A 5,480-nucleotide genomic window follows, 5' to 3' on the forward strand; every position below is an offset into this window, starting at 1 on the left:
TGCACAGGCCCCCGGAAGGAGGGAGTGAGGACTCTCTGACACCCCAGGGTGTGGAGGGTACGGCCTCTTCTGCTCAGCTCACCTGGGAGTTTCCTGGCTCCGGCAGCCTTGGCGACTGTGGGCAGTAGTAAGGCTCAGAGTCCTGATTGGGGCTGTCATCACCTCCACGGGGCCTGCCTGCCTGGCTGTGCCCCAAACTGTAGATACCTTGCTTTACCAAGCACACCGTTGGGGGCAGATGTGATCCTCCCATCTGAGGATCTCAGCGACCCCCCACCCTGAAATGTCACCACACTGCTCCTTCCTGTGGTTGGGAGATTTCGTCCTCTGCATTATCTATAAATCTATCACGAGATGCATTCTTTCGTACTAAAAACGTCAGCAGTAGAGCTGGTGGGGGTTACTCGGTCTCAGCTTGGACGTCACTCTGTTGCCCTTCTGCTACCCAAGAGCCCTACATGCTCTGTGTGTCCAGGTCAGGGGGCCTCTGGAACTAGAACCGGCTTCCCCAGGGAGTGGCTCCTGAACCCTAACTGTGGAGGGGGATGGTGGTGCGGGCCAACAAGAAGGGGTGGCATGGAGCTCTGGCGCGGTCACCTGCTGTCCCTCACCAGATTATGCGCTGGAGAAGTGTTAACAAAAAGTGGCAGAATGCCATGTCTACTGGGATGGGGTTGCAGGCATCTGATACTCCTGACACGGGACCCTTGGGACCCCCTGCTGATACTCCCGACACAGGACCCTCTGGACGCCCCGCTGCCTGGGTGGCTATTTTCACCCTGTGGACACTATGAGCTCCACTGACAGCACCGGCCTCTCCTGGGGCCCTCGCCACGTGCTGACCAGGCCTGATCCCCTACCTGGCCCCTTTGTTCTGCACATTTGAAGTTGCCCTGGAGGTATTTGCTGCACCATCCAAACCTCTTCTCAGTGAAAGAGGCATAGGGAAAGGCCTCAAGCCAGCTGCGAGCAGAACTTTGGTCCTTTTGGGAATGGGTGGGGTTAGGTTAGGCTGGCTCAGCTCAGATTTAAAATGACAAGAAACAGACCCAAGACCTCGGAGTGCGGGCAAGGCAGACGGTGACCTGTAGCCTCCCCAGGGCCATCTGGGGGACAGTTATTTTTGCTGTTTGAGGTTTTGTACTTCCTGCTTGGACATTTTTGGAAGCACAGGAAACACATGGGGTTTAACTAAAGAAAGGAAAGTGCCTCCAAATCTTCTCCTTCCATGGGGAGTGTGCCTGTGGGGACCAGCCTTTCCACATGGGCGGTGGAGAGCAAGGCCCCGGGGCACAGGGCCGTGTTCCCCGCAGTGGAGCTGGGAGCCAGGGCGTGAGCCGGGCTTGCCCACCAAGCTGTCTGCAGCACGCCCTCGCAGTGGGAGCTGGTGATGGGGTCTTGCCTGGGCTCCCGTGAGAAGCAGAGAAGACCCTTCCTTGGAGGGTGCTGGAAGCAGCGTGTGGTGGCTGTGCTGCCTTTCCCTCCTGAAAAGCCTATGTGAGTGCCAGCTTGCACCCTGGGGCACTGACCATGAGCTGGGGCCCAGACAAAGGCCCGTCCCTCTCCCCACCTCCCAGCCCTGGCTTGCTGGAACACCAGTCAGCACAGCGGCTTCCCCCCTCTTGCCTGAGTCGGGGAAGGAGGTGCCCAAGGCTGGAGGTGGCCCTCGAGTTACACTGCAAGGTGGATTCACACTTGTAGGAGACTGCACAGAACGTGGGGTCGGGTGATGTGCGGGACATGGCCCCACGTTGGCCATGAGAAGTAGGTGCCCAATGGCCATGGGAATGCTGTGCAGGACACCCCCCCCGCCCCCGGTCCCCCAGTCACCCAGGGGGACTTCCACGTGGCTGTCTGCTGGAGTTCAAAGTCCTGTTGAATGCCTCCTATGTGTAGATGTTGTAGCAGGTTTTTGGGGCCCGCAGGTGAGAAAGACACATCTGACTCCAGGAGCTGCGGCCTGGGCAGGGCTGATGTCACCCAGCCCAGCCCAGTCCAGCCGGTCAGCGCCTCCCTGACCACCACCCTGAGGATGGCAGTGTGGCCTCCCTCACGGGCAGGCTGGGCCAAGACAGCATCTTTGCAGGGAGGAGGTAGTGGGGGCTGGGGAGGGCCCAGTAGGTTCTGTGCCCCAAGGGCCTCCTCACGTCCCTGCCTGCACCCTGCCTGTGGTCGCAGGGCTCTGGGGGCCTGGAGACCCCAGGAGGGGTCAGGAAGGACTGTGGGTGGGCAGGCTGGGTGGTTGCCAGGACAGGAGACTGTGAATATTCAGAGCTGGTCACCCAGGGAGATGGCAGCCGCTCCGCCCGCCCTCAGCTGGGCTTGAAAAGAAGTGAGAACAGACGGAATTCAGAAGTGCCCACAAAAGGGCTTCCTGTCGACACCAACAGACTTCAACTCCTTTCTCCTCCACCCCCCTCCCCAACCCCGCACTGGCGCCGTGGCCATGCTGCATCCCCCAGGGTGACAACCAGGCCACGAAAAGAAAGTCGACCCCCTGGCCCCCAACCCTATGATTTTTTTTTTTTTTTTTTAAACTGGGTTTGAAATCCAGATCCTGCCTCACAGGCACCAGCGCCAGTCTGGAGGGCCCTGCGAGCTCCCTGCAGACTTCCTGCTGAAGGTCCAGGGGGACACCGTGGACGCCCCTCCGTAGCTTCCTGAGTGCCACACGGACTACACACACATGTGCACACATGCTCACACACGCGCACCACCCACACGATCATCCATGCACACGCACGCACATGACTACACGCTCCTGCATGTACACATGTGGATGCATATGTGCACACACAACACGTGTGCACACACACAGATACACGCACGTGCGCACACACACGCACAAGGCATGTACCCGCACACACACACCACACTCACACGATCATCCACGCACACGCACACACATGAATATACGCTCCTGCACATGCACATGTGGATGCATACGTGCACACACACACACAGCACGTGTGCACACACAGATACACACACACACACGCACCACCCACACGATCATCCATGCACATGCACACATGTAAACACCCGCCTGCACATGCACATGTGGATGCATACACACACACACGACGTGTGTACACACACAGGTACACGCACACACATGCACAACACACATTCACTCACAAGGCGTGTACACACACGTGTTCACATGCCCAAGACGTGCACACACACACCTGTAACACGAAGGGGATGGAGACCCACCGTTGCAGGACAGGACCAGGATGAAGGGGAAATTGCTCTTTTTCCTCTCAGTTCCTCTGGCACAATGGATTTTTTCCCCAATAAGTTTATTCACCCTCCTGGTTAAGGAATATGACTGACAACATTTTCATGAGCTCTCTAGGCTTTTCCATGTCACTTCCTCATGACACAAAGCTGGCACACAGGTGGCTGCTCAGGGTCGAGGGGTTTGTGGGAAGGCAACGCACCCACAGGCATGAGCAGCAGGACTCAGGCATCCCCCACCCCCACCCCAACACACACACTCTCCACTAGAACAGATGCCAGCAGTTCCTGCGGCCACTGCTGCTCGGGGTTGAGCGGTCAGGACTGGACGCTGGAGGGGACAGAGGGAAGGAGCTGTCTGTGCTCCTGAATCACAAACGAAAATGGGAACCACACCCACCCTTTGGCCATGCATGCTCCACCTGGGCCACCCACAGCCCCTGTGGGGTCCATACTGTGCTTTCATCAAGTCCATTTACAGGTGGGGAACTGGTGGATTGAAGCAAGGATTGCCTTCCTTCAATAACACACACAGAATGTGCTGGAGGTTGTGGCGGACGCCACATCCCCATCTACCCCTGATGCTTCAGGCACCATTGGATCTGCTGGATCACGCAGCCCAAGTGAAAGAGCAGCTCAAACAGCAGCCTGGACCTGCCCCAGGGCCTTCTCGAAAGGAGCAGACTTTTAGCCCTTCAGTAAACTGGCTGGAGTAACACACTCAAAGGAGGAATATGTTGCCTCCCAAAGCCAGAGACCTATTAGTGTTGTGCCTCTTTCTTGGTTGCAGGCGGTGCCAGCTAACCCTTCACCTCGGAAGAGATATCTCCACGTGCCCCACCCGTCTGGACTCCTAGAAATGTCACTGAGGAGGGAGGCCCCTGAATTATTGTTGGACTTATTTCCTGCCTCTGTCATGCAGATATCCTACCAGTAAGTCTAGAGGTGCTGCTAGTACGTCATCGGTATCATGGACAAGTGTGAGATCTTGTGGAAGGGAACAGCGATCGAGGTCCCTGTGAAATAAATTATGACATAGGGCTGGAGAGTTGATGTTACCCCGAGGTTGGACAGTGAAGGTGCACGTCTGGCCTTGCAGCTGAGAGCAAGCTTCTCCTGGGGCCTAGCGGGCATGGGTGGACAGACAGGCATCTTCCCAGGGCAGTAGCTGTACTCCGGGCACCAGGGTTGTGTTAATTTGCTCAAGCGATGAAAGTGCAGCCAGGGCAGCAGCTGCCACTGGGGCAGCCACCACCCAGCTGAGCTGACGATGGCCCTCTGTCACCCTCCAGGACCCTCCTGCACAGGCCAAATAGGGGAACCTGCACCATCCACGTCCTCGATGGTGGCACTAATCTCGCAATCCTTCCAGGAGTATGGGCTGCTTTGGGCTTACTCTTTTCCCAGTAGAGATGATTCTAGTGGCCCTACTTGGCCTTTCCCTCCCAAATAGGCCTCACTACACAGGTCTGGGAACCGGCGTGGGGACGTGGACAGCTGCTGGGTGTGTTGATCCCAATCAAGCATTCTGGAACTGGGGAAGTAAACACAGGGTGCATTCAGGGCCACACCAGACCCTCTGTGAGACAGACATGGGCTAAAACTCTGTGGACCACCTGGCCTCCAGGAGCCCCCACTCTGGCTGGACCACTGTGATGGTCTGGGTCCCTTGGAGTCAGTGTCTGTTCAAAATCTGTAACTGGTGGTCCCGGAAAGCTCTGATTATTCCCTTTTCCCCAGAGCACAGTTCCCTGGATGAGAGGCCACAGAAGGTGAAGACCGGGGAAAGATTACAGTTCAGTGATGCTCCAGGACCTTCCTTGAGGGAACCCTGTCTCTCCCACTTCAAGCTGTTCTGTGTCTATAACTGGCTCAGGTCTGAGAATTGATGGAGGGGCCAGGACTCTGTTTTTTTATGATTAATGTCAGACTTTCCCACATTTGACCCAGAACTTCTCTGCTTAAGTAGATCAAGTGAGAATTCGTTGGGCTTCCTGTGTGTTTGACATCTAGCCTTGCCATGACCAACCAGCCAACACCACAGGTCTCTGTGAGTCCTTGTGACTGCTGCTTCCACTCTGCTGTCCACCCGGGGAACCACGCCCACCTTGCCTTTGGCAGGTGAGTGTCCCTGCCACCCCAGGATCCAAGTACTCTGTCACATTCAGGTTACTTGAGCTGGTGTGGTCCCCTCTGACCTGCATGGAGGGACCACAGAGTTCTTCAGGGTGCTAGGGTCA

The 5,480-nt window shown here is 56.8% G+C and overlaps 1 long non-coding RNA gene across 1 annotated transcript; it reads left to right on the plus strand.

The window, feature by feature from the left end:
• Positions 1–1,304: 1,304 nt before the first annotated feature.
• Positions 1,305–5,217, plus strand: LOC115500816. The gene is made up of 3 exons (XR_003964648.1): positions 1,305–1,497; positions 4,031–4,173; positions 4,981–5,217. It is a non-coding gene; the product is annotated as an uncharacterized LOC115500816 (long non-coding RNA).
• Positions 5,218–5,480: the final 263 nt, after the last annotated feature.

This window comes from Lynx canadensis, chromosome E1 (assembly GCF_007474595.2).
Source record: "Lynx canadensis isolate LIC74 chromosome E1, mLynCan4.pri.v2, whole genome shotgun sequence".
NCBI lineage: Eukaryota > Metazoa > Chordata > Mammalia > Carnivora > Felidae > Lynx > Lynx canadensis.